We start from the raw sequence: 16513 nt of genomic DNA, 5'->3' as shown, positions 1-16513 counted from the left end.
GAACATGCACCAGGGTGCTCCTTAGAGGCTCAGGTGGGGAAATCCCATTTCACACACTTCTGACATATTATCAGGAAGGTCCAGTCATTGGAAAAAGACATTATGCTGGGAAAGGTACAGGGTCAGAGAAAGAGAGAAAGACCCTCAGCAGGGTGGATTCACATAGTGATGTAACACTGGTCTTGGGCATATCAGAGATAGTGAGGATGGTGCTGAATTGGGCAAAGTTCTTATCTATTGTTCATAGAGTCTCCATGAGTCAAAGTTGACTCGAAGGCACCCAGTAACAACATTCCTTTCCAAATGCTTCAAACACCTTTAACCTTTTTCAATATTCCCTAAGCAATGGTTCTCTCTTCTCTTATCCTTTCTTCCTTTGGCAATCACTAATAAACCTTGGCCTCTACTCATTTGTCTATTCTAGATATTTACATAAAAGGGATCACACTATATTTGCCCTTATGTGACTAACTTATTTCTCTCAGCATGTATTCCAGGTTCATCAATGTTGTAGTCCATATCAGGAATTCATTGCTCCTTAAGGCTGAGTAATTAATTGTCTGTTGTATGTATGTACTGGTTTATCAGTTCATCTTTGATAGACATCTAGGTTGTTTTTTGCCTTTTGGCTGTTTGTGGACAATGCTGCATTGAGGAATAGTGTACAAGTATTTGTGTTCCTGTTTTCAGTTCTTTTAGATATATACCGAGGAGTTGAGTTGCTTGATTATATGGTAATTCTATGTTTAGTTCCCCTCCTCCACTTTTTAATTTTATATTGGTTTGTATAAAATGTTTATATTCCTTGTGTGTCACTCATGTACACTGAGTTTCACATATACCCACATTTATATTGTATTTCAAATGATCACTCATGTATATTGTGGTTTTTAAAATTAATAATCATTGATCTATGACTAATACATTTTTTTTTAAAAACAGGTCCCCATTGGATGTAAAATCTATACTTGGACCAGGAAGCAGTAGTTAGAACACTGCATGATTCAGGATCAGAAAAGATATGTGTCAAGGATGCATCTTATCTCCATGTCTTTTCAACCTATATGCAAAACAGATCATCTAGGAGGCTGCACTGTATGAGGAGGAATGTGGCATCAGGATTGGAGGAAGACTCATCAACAAAGTGAAGAGGGTATGAGGCCTTTGCTGCAGAAGGTCGAGGACTGTAGTCTTCAATATGGATTGAATGTCAACATCAAGAAAACAAAGATTCTTACACTGGGTGGATCAGCAGCTTCATGATGGACAGAGAAGAAATAGAGGTTGTTGATAACCTCAGCTTGCTTGGTTCCACAATCAACACTCTTGGCACCAACTGTCAGGAAATCAAATGACTAATTGTATTGGGAAAGCCTGTTGTCATGGACTTCTTTAGAGTACTGAAGAGCAATGATGTCAGTCTGGAGACCAAGGTGAACCTGATCTAGGCCATGGTCTTTGTCATTACTTGCTATGCATCTGAGAGCTGGACAATAACTAGGGATAATAGAATAAAGATGGATGCCTTTGTATTATGGCGCTGGAGAAAAGTGTCGAACATACTGTGGACTTCCAGGAGAACAAACAGGTCTGTCCTGGCCAGAGTGGAACCAGGATGCTCACGGAGGCAAGGATTTTGAAGCTCTGTCTCACATACTTTGGGCATGTGACCAGGAGGGACCAGTCCTCAGAGAAGGACATCATGCTTGGAAGGGTGGTGGAACAGTGCAGGAGAGGAAGACTCCAGATGAGATGGATTGACATGGTAACTGGGGCAATGGGATTAGTTGTGTCAGAGTCAGTGAGATTGGCTCAGGACAGGGCAGGGTTCAGAGCTGTTGTACATAGGGTTGCTATGAACCACAGGTGACTTGATGGCATATAATAACAACAATGCTCCCTATATTATCCCCTGCTATATAATATTTTACCAAATTATTGTTTCTCTGGTTTCCCATCTTGCAAATTGGCTGGACACCAAGGAGAAGCCTGAGGCCTTGACAAGAAGGCAGATTCCAGTGGCAAAGTTAAAAAGGGCAAGGGCAAAACACTCAAGGGAGGAAAGCCCCACTGCAGCCAGAATGTTGCTCTAGTCTGAGGAATTAACAGGTAGATCAGCCACAAGTTCCAGGAAGGCCATGTGCAAGAGGAAGTATTCAATCACTAAGTCCAGGGTTCAAAAGAAGAAGGTTCTTGCTACTATCACAAAGCTAGTTGGTGGCAATAAGAGTGGTTAAATTTTGCAAAATGCCTAGGGATTACCCTACTGAAGATGTGCCCCTAAAACTGCTGAGCCATGGCAAAAAAACGCTTCAGTCAGCTTGTGAGGAAGCTGTGCTCTCGCATCAGCCCATGGCCATTCTGATCATCCCCTTGGGGAACCACAGAGGGAAATGAGTGGTTTTCCTGAAGGAGCTGCATAGTAGCTTGCTATTTGTACTGAACATACCATGGACCACCAAAAGAACAAACAGGTCTGTCCTGGAGAAGGTGAAACCAAATTGCTCCTTAGAGGCAAGGATTTTGAAGCTCTATCGCACATACTTTGGGCATGTTGCCAGGAGGGACTAGTCCTTGGAGAAGGACATCATGCTTTGATGATTGGAGGGACAGCACAGCAGAGGAAGCCCAAGGATGAGATGGATTGGCACAGTAACTGAGGTTATGGGGTTAGGTGTGTCAGTGAGATTGGCTCAGCACAGGACAGGGTTCATCTATTGTACATAGGGTCACTATGAGTCACAGGTGACTCAACAGCACATAACGACAACATTTGGGACTAGGCCTCTGACCTTCAATCAAGTTCCTCTGCAGAGAATACATCAGAAATTTATTATTGCCACCTCCACTAACATTGACATTAGTGGTGTGAGAATCCCCAAACATCTCACTAATGCTGAACTGAAGCAGCAGCTGCAAAAGCCCAGATACCAGGAGGACAATATCTTCAATACAGAGAAGAACTATGAGATTACAGTAGAGCCCAAGACTGATCACAAAGCTGTGGACTCCCAAGTTTTGCAAAAAATATGAGCCATTCCTCAGCTCAAAAGCTACCTGTGTTCTTCATTCATCCTCACCAATGGAGTTTATCCTCACAAATTGGTGTTCTAGATATCTTGTAAAGGACCTAATTAAAGAATATTTAAACAGCCATAACAGCAAAAATATTCCTCCTTAGCATTCTTAGCTTTTTAAGGAACCACCAAGCTTTCCCACAGGGACTTCACCATTTGCCTTCCCACTGACAATGGATTGGGGGTTCCATTTCTCTACATCCTGGTCAGTACTTATTCTCTTTAAATTTGCTCAGAGTTTCCACAATACTAGGTGTGAGATGGTATTATCATTGTGGTTTTGATTTGCATTTCTCTAATGTCAAATTTCTCTAGCTCCATTTCTGTCACCAAGGCTATATTTTTCCAACCACCAGTCTTTCTTCATTTCCAACTTTTGCATTGCAATCACCAATTATTATTAATGCATCTTGATTGCATGCTCAATTAAGTTCAGACTGCAAAAGTTGGTAGAAACCCTCAATTTCTTCATCTTTGATTTTCGTGGTTGTTGTGTATATAGTGGTTGTATTAATAAGACTTCCTTGTTTGTGTAAGGAGAGTACCCTATCACCCACAGCATTGTACTTCAGGATAGATCTTGAAACACTTTTTTCAGATGAATGTCACACCATCCTTCTTTCTGAAACAGTAGACCCTGTCATTAATTGATTCAAAATGGCCAGGACCAGTCAATCTAGCCCGCTTAATGCCTGAGATGCCTGCTGATCTTTAGGAATTCAATTTCCATTTTGACAACTGCCAGTTTTTCTTGCTTCTCACTTCATCCATTCCATGTTCCAGTTATGAATGGATGTTTGCAACTGTTTCTCCTCATTTTGAGACTGGTCACATAGCAAATGAAGCTCTTTCATTGGGTGAAAGCTGTACTCCATCTGTTTTATAATGTTACAGAGACTGCAGCAATGGGCTCAAGTATGTCAGCGATGATGAGGATGGCAACAGGACAGGACAGGGTTCAGATTTGTTGTTCACAGGGTTACTATAAGTCGTATTTGACTCAGCGGGGACCAAACAACTACCTTGAGGAGGCAGCTCTTCCTCAGACACATTCTGAGTGCCTTCCAACCTGAGACTCAACCATAGGCAATGTATCCAACAGCATTCTTCTGTTATGCATAGGATTTTTGAGGACCAGCCTGGGAAACTCTCTGGGGCACTTTCACTCTCTTCCACAGAGTCACTATGAGTTGGATGGCAGTGTGTTTGGCTTTTGGGTTTAATCTTTACAAGAAAAGATCACCATATTCCCCCCCTCTTTCATAGAGCAAATAGTGGGTTCAAACTACTAAGCTTTTCATCAGCATTTGAAGAGTTTAATCATTGTGTACCTGGATTTTCTTTTTCTGATCCGGCAGGTTGCCTCTTGATTTTCTTGATAAAACCCTTTGATGCACAGATACTTTTCATTGTGATGAAATCCAATTTGTCCATTTTTTCCCTTTTGTTGCTGGTTTTAATGTCATACTGCTTTGGTTTTTAATCACTTCTAGGTGACTGGGAAAGTGCCACTATAATATAAACCCTTAGATAGCAGGAAGATAAATTTTGATTTGAAGTGGAGGTTAAGGCAGATCTGGGCACAGGATCCTCATAACAATTTGTGGAGAAAAAGAAAAGAAAAATAATTAACAAGAAAATAATAACAATTCCATTATTAAAGTAATTATTAAAATAATAATTATTAATAATAAAATAAAATTTTTTTTGCTTCCAATAGGCAATTTTATTAAGTGGCATTTACTATATAGTAATAAGAATTACTACTACTACTACTTATTATTATTATTATTATTATTATTTATTATCACTTAATAAAACTACCTATTGGAAGCAAAAAATTGTAAATTTCTTAGAATATAGACTATTCTCCACAAATTATTACTAGAAGTGCTATTTAATATCGTAAATTTGGAAGCAGGAGTGGCATCCACTTCCTAAACAACATGCCTCTGGAAACTCTGTGAATGTTGATAAATGTCAATAGTTATAGAAAGGCTCAGGCCTTTTGTTCATAGGTTTACTATAAGTAATACTCAACTCGATGGCAATCAACAACAACAATATAGTAAATAAGGGCACGGAAATTTAGAGAGAGTAAGCCATATGCCCTAAGGGTGCTGGAAGTATAGTGTGTAATGTGTTGGGGTACAAAAAAAGCTTAGTGCTTCAAATCCTTTTAATCTCCTCAGGAGAAATATGGGCAGTTTTTCCTGTAAAGATTTACAGCCTCAGAATCCTGGTATTAGGTTATCATGAGTCAGAATTCATTTGAAAGCAGTGGGTACACATGCTCAAGGTCACGAAGACAGCAAGAGGCAGAGCCAAGATCTAAATGCCAGAAGCCCAAGTCCTGACTATACAGCAAGCTATCTTTCAAAAAACAGGAGTACCCTAGTCCCTAATATATTCATCTCTTCCTGAGATTGAGCCTTGTTGGTTGTTATATCAGAGTAACTACCAAAAACACTGTACACAACTTAGTCCTGTTCCACCATCCATGACGCCTCAGGGACCAGAGTCCACTCTGTGCCCAGCACTCCTGACAAGGCATTGACAAGCAATGTGTTCATTGGACATGATGTCCTTTCAGGGATTAACCAACAGTTCCAGCCTGCCTGCACTGACCAGTGGAACAGGACTTCATACTGAGTCACTGTCTGGGTTGTTTCCCAATCTGTTTGTAAGGAGAAGTGGCAGAGGCCAGGAAGGTCACTTTGGGCAGTACCTGGTACCTTCTCGAGTTCCAGCTTAAAAAGGTGGTTCCCAGTGACAGGTACAAGGAGAGCCGATCTAATTTTTATCCATAGGTTTCGTTAACTTCTAGCTTTCTTCTTGGGTACAATCCTCAGTTCCTCGTTTGTAAAATGGGAAATATAAGCATACCATATTTTATTGTGCTTTGTTTCAAATCTAAAAGGAGTGGGGGCAGCATGGGAATGGCTTCTTCTGACCTTTATTAACTCCACAAAGAGGAAATGTCCCCATCAACAACATTCACAGTATAAAATAATTCCATTGAAATGAATAATAATAAAAATTTTTTAAAAATTCCAATGAGGTCAGATAGGCCCCCCACACTATTGTACAACTTTGACTATGTTTAACGCCAACCATTCTTTCCAGGGCTTTCACCACTCTACCACTAGGTCCTAAATTCATTGCAATGGCTACACAGATCTCACAGGACCATAATCACAGATACGGGCTTTATTGGGGAAGTTAAAACACTACAATCCAGGTTGGGAACAGAAAAACAACTCCCAAGCAGGACAATTTCTCAAGCATGCTCGGAAACCCTCTGACCTGCAACTTCACAGCTTGGGTCAGTGTTACAAATCTGAGTCCTACTAATTATGGTGTCTTCTCCACCTCCATTTTCCCAGTCCTCTAGCGAGCTCTGAGGAAGGAGTCTAGCTCCATGGAGCTGCAGTCCTTAGTAATCTCTGTCTCATGCTGGTCTCTGGTTCTCCACTGAGGCTGTTGCTGCCAGTCTGTGCAAAGGAATCTCTGGCCCCCAAAGGATATGCACTGCTATCTCTGCTTCTCTTTCCTTACTAGTAGTGAGAGTCCCATATTCTGCTGCTAAGCCTACTCAGTTTAAACCTGGGAGGATGGAAAAGCTGACCAATCCCATCATGAGTCACTTATACATGTCCTATTTCATGTTTCCAGCTAGCCATGTGGTAAATGTGAAAACAATGGTTAGGAAAGCCATTTTCTTTTTTTTTTTAGGAAAGCTATTTTTGAACTATAGATCTATTACATAACACCAACTCTGTATCAAGCAAGCCTATCGGTGCCATTTTCCAAAAGTATGTACTGCTTGTTATCTCTGTGTAAAATTCTGGTAATTCTCAAAATAATTTCAACTTCTCCATAATGCTCCTCAGACCACAGTATAGTGCAAATTGGGGTGTGTGTGTGTGCATTTTTTATTATTATTTGTGTGGAAACTTAAAGGATATTGGGGGAGTTGTAAATCATTCAAGTATATTTTGTTCCATAATGTTAATTACAATACATATATAGTCTGATTGTCCATTCTTTCCACATTGTCCTTCCCTTAACTCATTCCAATAGAGTGTTCAATGTCTATCCATTCGTTTTCTACTCCTTCTCCCCTCCCTGGGAACCATATTAAATTGATTCTCTCCACAGGCAAATATTTCTCTAGTTTTTATGACAGTAGTCTTATACAGTATTTGTCCTTTTGTGACTGACTTATTTCACTCAGCATAATGTCTTCTCACCAGTTATCATTAATGTACCTTGACTGCAGGTTTGATCAACTTCAGACTGCAAACTATAGTAAAAATTTTCAATTTCATCCTCTTTAGTTTTGGCTGTTGGTGTGTATTTTTAAATAATAGTCATATTAACAGGTCTTCCTTGTATGAGTTTGAATAATATCCTATCACTCACAATACAGAACTTAATTTGATGGCACCTAATAACAACATCACTCAGCACTCAACAACAGTCAAACTCTTGGCACCAGTAGCCAAGAAATTAAAAGATGTATTGCAATGGGAAAGTCTACTGTTAGGGACCTCTCCAAAGTACTGAAGAGCAATGGTGTCTCTCAGGAGACTAAGGTGCATCTGATACAGGCCATGGTCTTTGCAATAATTTGTTATGCATTAGAGAGTTGGACAATGACTAAGGAGGATAGAAAGAGAATTGATGCCTTTGAGCTGTGGTGCTGGAGAAGAGTATTAAGGGTACCATGGACTGCTAGGAAAACAAACAGATTCATCCTGGAAAGGGTCAAACCAGGTGGCTCGTTGGAGGCAAGGATTCTAAGGCTTTGTCTAACATACTTTGGACATGTATGGACATTATAAGGAGGGACCAGTCCTTGAAGAGGGACATCATGCTTGGTAGGGTGGAGGGACAGCGCAGGAGGGGAAGGCCCTTTATGAGGTAGATTGATTCAGTGACTGGGGTAATCGGGATGGCTGTATCAGAGACGGTGCAACTGGCGCAGGATAGAGCAGAGTTTAGAGCTGTTGTACATAGGGTCGCTATGAGTCGCAAGCGACTCGACGGCACATAACAACAAACAACAACAACAATAACAACAGTGTCTTCTAGGCTTATCCATAATGTGTAATGTGTCACAAATTCTTCACTGCATTCTTCAAACTTTTATATCCATAAGGAAACAAAAGATTTGTGTGACTTTATGGCAATATTCACTTCATTGCAGTGCACTGTAACTGGATCAATAACTCCAAGGCATGCCTGATAGACATATTTCAATTACTGTATGGCCTACATGAGTCATACAATTTAATGTTTAGATAAATCAGTGAGGTAGATGCCTTTATTTCTATTGATTAAATGAGTAAATGATACTGAGAAGCAGAGATGTTACATCACTCACCAAAATCACACAGCAGTTTACTGTGAAGTAAGAAACTTAATATCAGACTTAGTTCAACATTCTTACTCTTACCACACAAAATTAGTGGAGACAGCGAGGCTCAGGGAAGAAAAGGGACTTGCTTACATGATTGAGTATAGAGTGATTTCTCTTACTGTTTTTTCTGAACCCCTGGGCATAGTCTCTTTTCTTTACACAGATCCTAGTGTGTAGTTGAGTTTTCTTTGAGGAAAGAGCAGGCAACTATGACAAATTATTACATCTTGGTGATTTTCCAGCAGGTTTCAGCTCTTGCTTATAAATTTTAAAATGGTTTCTTAGTTTCTTGAAGTTCAAAAACTCATTATTTCCAAGTTGAAGCCAACATTTGGCTGGCCCTTTAGCAAGCTTCTCAGGCAATAAATCACACTGGGGGAAAAGATGACCAAACTAACTCTATGAAATTTACAGCCTCTCAAACCCCCCTTGAGGGTCAGTTGAGAGTATGTTCCAACTGGACAGCACATAACAAGAACAAAATGGCACAGAAGGAAATTGCTCCTTACCGCTAGGCCACCAGAGCTTACTATAGTTGATGGATGTTATAAAATGTATTTGAACTCATAGCAATCGCTGTGACAGAGAAGAACATCCTGATAAGGTTTTCTTGGCTATAATTTTACAGACAGGTTCAAATTACTAGTCTTTTTGTTAACAGTCCGGTGTTTAAGCATCACTAGGGCTCCTTATATCCTATAGAGAACATGCTCTTTAAAATTTTCCTTTCATTGTTGTTGCTGTTAGGTGCCATTGAGTGGGGTTCTACTTATAGTGACACGCCAGGGATGTGTCCTGTCTCCATACCTTTTCAACCTGTATGCAGAGCAGATTAACCTGGAGGCTGGGCTCTATGAGATTTGTGGCATCAGGATTGGTGGAAGATCTATTAACAATCTTCGTTATGCAGATGACACAACCCTGCTTGCTGAAACCGAGGAGGACCTCATGCACCTGCTGCAGAGGGTCAAGGACTGCAGCCTTCAGTATGGACTGAGGCTCAATGTCCAGAAGACAAAAATTCTCACTACTGGACCAACTGGTAGCATCAGGATGGATGGTGAAGTGACTGAGATTGTTCACAGCTTCAGTTTGCTTGGCTCCACAGTCAACACTCTTGGCACCAGCAGTCAGGAAATAAAAAAACATATTGCGATGGGAAAGTCTGCTGTTAGGGACCTCTCTAAAGTACTGAAGAGCAACGGTGTCTCTCTGGAGACTAAGGTGCATCTGATACAGGCCATGGTCTTTGCAATCACTTGTTATGCATCAGAGAGTTGGACAACGACTAGGGAGGACAGAAGAATTGATGCCTTTGAGCTGTGGTGCTGGAGAAGAGTATTGAATGTACCATGGACTGCCAAGAAAACAAACAGATTCATCCTGGAGAGGATTAAACCAAGCAACTCCTTGGAGGCAAGGATTCTGGGGCTTCATCTGACATACTTTGGGCATGTTGCAAGGAGGGACAGGCCCTTGGAGAGGGACATCATGCTTGGTAGGGTGGAGGGACAGCACAGGAGGGGAAGACCCTCTATGAGGTGTATTGATTCAGTGACTGGGGTAATTGGGATGGGTGTGTCAGAGGCAGTGCGATTGGCACAGGATAGAGCAGGGTTTAGGGCTGTTGTACATAGGGTCGCTACGAGTCGCAAACGACTCAACGGCACATAACAACAACAATAACAACATATGTAGCAGGATTAAATACTGTGCCATCTTCAATACTGCTGCTGTGTCTCACTGCTGTAGCTACTGTGTCAATTCATCTCACTGAGAGTCTTCCTATTTTTTACTGACCTTCTACCTTACTAAATATGGTCTCCTTCTCCTGGGACTTGTCACTCCTCATGTCCAAAGTCTGTTAGATAAAGTCTCATTAGCCTCTCTCCTAAGGGACATTCTGGCTGTACTTCCTAGACACATTTGTTGGCTCTTATGGTTGTTGTTGTTGTTGTTATGTGCCTTTGAGTCGCTTGCGACTCATAGCAACCCTATGTAGAACAGCCCTAAACTCTGCTCGGTTCTGTGCCAATTGCACTGTCTCTGACACTCCCATCCTAATTATCCCAGCCACTGAGTCAATCCACCTCATAGAGGGCCTTCCTCTCCTGCGCTGTCCCTCCACCCTCCCAAGCATGATGTCCTTCTCCAAGGACCTGTCTCTCCTCACAACATGCCCAAAGTATGTTAGATGGAGCCTCAGAATCCTTGCCTCCAAGGAGCCACCCAGTTTAACCCTTTCCAGGACAAATCCATTTGTTTTCCTAGCAGTCCATGGTATTCTCAATACTCTTCTCCAGCACCACACCTCAAAGGCATCAATTCTCCTTCTATTCTCCTTGGTCATTGTCCAACTCTCTGATGCATAACAAGTGATTGCGAAGACTATGGCCTGTATCAGATGCACCTTAGTCTCCAGAGAGACACCATTGCTCTTCAGTACTTTGGAGAGGTCCCTAACAGCAGACTTTCCCATGGCAATGCACCTTTTAATTTCCTGGCTGCTGGTGCCAAGACTGTTGACTGTGGAGCCAAGCAAGCTAAAGCTGTGTACAATTTCAATCACCATCCATCCTGATGCTGCCAATTGGTCCAGTGGTGAGAATCTTTGTCTTCTTGACATTGAGCCTCAATCCATATTGTAGGCTGCAGTCCTTGACACTCAGCAGCAGGCGCTTCAGGTCTTCTTCATTTTCAGCAAGCAGGGTTGCTCTTATGGTAGTCCATGGTATTGTTTCTGTTATGTGTCGCCAAGTCAACTACAACTCATAGTGAACCTATGTACAATGACTCTGAACCCTGCCCTAGCCTGAGCAAATCTCACCAGCTCTGACACACTTGAACCTAATGCCACAGCCATTGTGTCCAGGGTATTTCTCTCCTTCACTAACTCTCTACCCTCCCAAGCATGATGTCCTTCTTCAAGGACTGGTCCCTCCTGGCAACATGTTCAAAGTATATGAGATGGAGCTTCTATATCCTTGCCTCCAGGGATCAACCTGTTTTCATTCTCTCCAGGACAGACCTGTTTGTGCTCTTGGAAGTCTGTGGTATATTTAGCACTTTTCACAAGCATCACAGGTCTTTTTTATGTCTTCCTTAGTCATTGTCCAGCTCTCTAATGCATAGCAAGCAACTGAGAAGGTCATGGTCTGTATCAGGTGCAGCTCAGTCTCTAGACTGACATCATTGCTCTTTTGCACTCTGGAGAGGTCCCTGAGAGCAGATTTTTCCCAGTGTAATTCATCTTTTGATTTCCTGGCCGCCAGTGCCAAGACTCTCACCAATTGGCGGCATCATGATAGATCATGAAGAGATTAGATTGTCGATTAGCTTCAGTTTGTTTGGCTCCACAATCAACACTTTTTTTTTAAATTTCCAATTTTTACTCTTAAAAATAGGAATAAAAATTGCAAAGGCAGATTTATAGTCACTTCTGAATGAGAGAGTCCTTTTGGAACATCACAAGAACGCATACTCAGATGGAAATATAGTTAAAGTGCAGTTGCTCTTCTGGTTGCATTCATTCCTGCATTTTCTCAATGAGTTCTTCCTTGTATTTGCCTTTCTCTTTTCCAACTTGCCGAGATTTGGCTTTACGTTCAAGAATTTTTTTCTGACCTCTATCCAATTTCAACCTTTTGATAAGCACCTGGCTTGGGTGAATGCCCACATGCACTATGGTACCATTAGCCTTCTCACGCTGCACTCCTTCGATGTAGATGACAGACTTCTTTCTGTACACCTGGACTACCCTACCAATTTGCTGACCTTTGTAATGTCCTCGCACCACCTGGACCTCGTCATCCTTGAGGATGGGCATGGAGCGCACGTTGTACTTCTGCCACAGCTCCTTGGACAGAGGGGAGGATATGCTCTTCCTGCACACTTGCGAGGGGGCATTGAAGTGGCATTTGCAGTTCTTGCTCCAGTCCGAGGTAACAAAACGGTTGAACTTCATGGTGACAGCCGTCGGGCAGCGTCAGGCTCTCCACATGCCCACAATCAACACTTTTAATACCGGCAGCCAGGAAATCAAAAGACAAATTGCATTGAGAAAATCTGTTGTCAGGGACCTCTGCCCCTGATCAGCCATGATCTTTGCAATTACTTGCTATGTATCAGAAACCTGGACAATCACTAAGGATGATAGAATAATAATTGATACCTTTGCGTTGTGGTGCTGGAGAAGAGTACTGGATATACCTTATGCTAAGAGAACAAACAGTTCTGTCCTGGGGAGGGTGAAACTAGGCTGCTCCTTGGAAGCAAGGATTCAGAAGCCCTGTCTGACATACTTTGGACATGTTGCAAGGAGTGACCAGTCCTTGGAGAGGGACAACATGCTTGGAAGGGTGGAGGAACAGCACAAGAGTGGAAGACACTGGATGACATAGATTGACTCAGTGATTGGGGTAATGGGAGTAGGTATGCCAGTGACAGCAGAATTAGATCAGAATAGAGCAGGGTTCAGAACTGTTGTACATAGGGTCGCTAAGAATTGGAGTTGACTCAATGGCACATAACAGCAAAGTGCCAGGACAGAGGAGTATAAAAAGATTGAGATGGATGTCATAAAAGCCTCTGAATATTGCACTAAAATGTAGACAAAGCAAAGGGAATAAATCAGGAAATCAAGAGCTGAACAGGAGATTTCAAAAGGAAGGTTGGGAAGACAAAGCAAAGTATGATGATGAAATGTGCTAAGAGCTGGAGTCAGAAAATCAAAAGGGATGGACTTGCTTGACATTTCTTAAGCTGAAGGAACTGAAGAAAAAAAATTCAAGCCTCAAGTTGCAATATTTAAGGATGCTGTGAGCAAAATATTGGATGATCCAGAAAGTATCAAAAGAAGATGGAGAACACAGAGTTACTTTATCAAAAAGAATAGCTTGACATAAGATTTTCATGAAACAACATATGAACAAGGGGCAATACTGATGGAGAAATTTCAAGCTGCTTTGAAGGAATTGGAAAAAAATCAAGGTTCCAGAAATTAATAGAATTGACATCTTTCAACAAACAGACGCTGCCCTAGAAGTGCTCACAAGGGTGCGTCAAATCTGGAGGACAACTATGTGGTAAACTGACTGAAAGAGAATTCTATTCCCATTCCAAAAAAAGGCGAATCAAGAAAGGTTCAACAAGCAATGCTGTGTCATCTGCATAATGCAGGTTGTTGATGAGTCTTCCTCCAATCCTGATGCCACATTCTTCTTCATAAACTTTAGGTTCTCAAATTATCTGTTGTGCACACAGATCGAAAAGGAATGGAGAAAGGATATATTCCTAATGTACTCCTTTTTTACTTTTAAATCATGCAGTGTTCCCTTGCTCTGTCAGGACAACAGCTTCCTGGTTTACATATGTTGTTTTTGTGTACCATCATGTCAGAAGTATGCCATAGCTGACCCTCCAGCAGCATTTTCAGAGGCAATTAATTGCACAGGAGGAAACTGCCCATCCTTCTCTCAGGGTGGTCTTGAACCATGTGGAATTCTCAGGGTGGTCTTGAACCATGTGGAATTCCAGTGCAGCTTCTTGCCACTAGACCACCAGAGCTCCCTATATATATAGGTTTAGTATTAGCACATCCATGTGTTCTGGGATTCTTATTCTTCTCAGCATCAGCCAATTTGTTGTGATCCATGGTATTTTCTATATTCCTCACCAATACCATAACATCAAAAGAAGCTTCTTGGTCTTCTTTATTCATTGTGCAGCTTTCAAATAAATATAAAACAACTGAAAACACCATGGTTTAGGTCTGGTTCTAAAAGTGACATCTTTGCTTTACAAAGCAAAGGTCATTTTTTCTTTCTTTTTTTTTTTAACACAGGTCTTCTGCAGATTTGCACAATGTAACAAATCATTTTACTTTTTGACTACTGCTTTCATAGAAACTGATGGTAGAGGCAAGTAAAAGGAGACCATTGACAACTTCAGTCTTTCCTCTGCCTATCACAATGTTGTCTATGGTCCAGCTATGAGGGGTTTTTGTTTTATGTTGGGATATAATTAACATTGAATTAATTTCTGCAACCAAGGTTGTGTCATCTGCTTAACATAGATTATTGGTTAGTCTCCCTCCACTCCTGATGCCAAATCACTCTTCATATAGTTAGCTTCTTTGATTGTGTGCCAGCACATAGATTAAATAGGTATGTTGTATTTATGTGCCAAGTCACCTGCTACTCATAGTGATCCTATGTTCAACAGCCCTAAACCCTGCTCTATCCTGTGCCAATCTCATTGTCTCTGACACCCACCCCCCATTGGGTCTTCCTCTCTTGTGTTGTCCCTCCACCTTCCCAAGCATGATGTCACTGTCCAAGGATTGGTCCCTCCTAGCAACATGTCCAAAGTATTTCAGATGAAGCTTTGAATCCTTGCCTCCAAGGAGCAGCCTGATTTCGCCTCTCTAGGTCTAGGTTGAACTTGTTTGTTCTCCTCACAGTCGATGGTATATTCAGTACCCTTCTCCAGCACCACAGCTCAAAGGCATCAATTCTCCTTCTATCATCCCTAGTCATTGTCCAGCTTTCTGATGCATAGCAAGTAATTGCAAAGACCATGGCCTGGATCAGGAGCACTTTAGTCTTCAGACTGACATCGTTGCTCATCAGTACTTTGAAAAGGTCTCTTACAGCAGACTTTCCCAATGTCATTTAATTTCCTGGCTGTTGGTACAGTGAAAAGATATAAACCTGACAGAAACCTCTCCTAATTATAAGCTACACAGTATTTTCTTGTTCTATTTTAACTCTCTCTTGGTCTATACACACATTACACATGCAGCATGATAAAGCCTTCTGGAATTTCCATTTTTTTCCCCAATATCATCCCTAATTTGTCCTGAATCACAAAGTTGAATGCTTCCACACAGTCAATATCACACAGATAAACATCTTTCTGGTACTCTCTGCTTTCAGGCAGGATCTGCCTCATGTCTCCTTCCACAGTATCCTCTTCTGAATCTGTCTAGAATTTCTGACATGACTTGGAATTATTTCATCAGTTCTCTTCTTTAAAGTCTATATCCTTCCTCATCAATCAAAGTGCCCAAAGTCAGTGTCTAAGAACACTTGCTATACCAGAATATGTATATCATCTATAATCAGCAATCCTGGCAGGAAAATAAGAACCTTTCTTAACAAAAAGCAGACTCAGAGAAATTAGATGGCTGGCTCTGAGCCAAACAGGCAGTATACTGCAGAATCCATATGCTAACCTATGTTTAATATATTCAAGTCCTACAGTTGAGGCAGTCCCTGCAATAAGAATGAAAGTTGTTCCTCATTGTGTCTTTAAGCCAAACATGTAGGCAAATTGGAACAGGTGCATATGCTTCTTATTTAGCCTTTGGGCTGCTGAAAGAAAGGTTGGCAGTTAGAATCCACCAGCTGTTCTGAGTGAGAAAGGTGAGGCATTTCACCATCAATATTTTCAACCACTAATATTTATAGTCTCAGAAACCATCTGACAGAGAGTCTCCATGAGTCAAAATCAACTCAACAGCATTGGATTTGGCTTTGTACAAGAGGAGCCCTTGGAAGCACTCTCATTAAAGCACTTGGCTGCCAACTTAAATGTGGTCAGTTCAAATTAACCAGGCACTCCATGGGAGAAACAGGAAACAATCTGCTTCCGTACAGATTTACAGCATTGGAAATCCTATAGGGAAATTCTACCCTATGCTGTAGGGTCATTATGAGTTGGAATCAATTCCAGGACAGAGAGTTTAATTTGAGTTTAGTGCTATGAATTGAGCCCTTTTCAATTATTTTAAAGTCTCATGTGTACAGAGGGAAGGTAACTGTGATGAATAATTTGTTGTTAGTAGGGGTTAGTTCAATCACTTTTTAGTGAGGGCACATTTAAATACCATTAAACTTAACCCAAGAGAATGTGAAAATTATCAAACAATAGATAAATATCACCTGCAAGCAAAATACTGCTCAAGGTCTTCAAAACAGCAAGAACAGTACATAGACAGAGAATTGCCAAA

General features: G+C 41.3%; 1 pseudogene; it reads right to left on the bottom strand.

Annotated features, from left to right (window-relative positions):
* Positions 1-12028: 12028 nt before the first annotated feature.
* Positions 12029-12466, bottom strand: LOC102863450 (annotated as a pseudogene).
* Positions 12467-16513: the final 4047 nt, after the last annotated feature.

This window comes from Elephantulus edwardii, unplaced genomic scaffold (genome assembly GCF_000299155.1).
Source record: "Elephantulus edwardii isolate Elephantulus edwardi_28Jun2011 unplaced genomic scaffold, EleEdw1.0 scaffold00028, whole genome shotgun sequence".
In the NCBI taxonomy this organism is placed as follows: Eukaryota; Metazoa; Chordata; class Mammalia; order Macroscelidea; family Macroscelididae; genus Elephantulus; species Elephantulus edwardii.
Note: the sequence above shows the minus strand (reverse complement) of the source record. Positions and strands in the feature narration are given on the sequence as shown.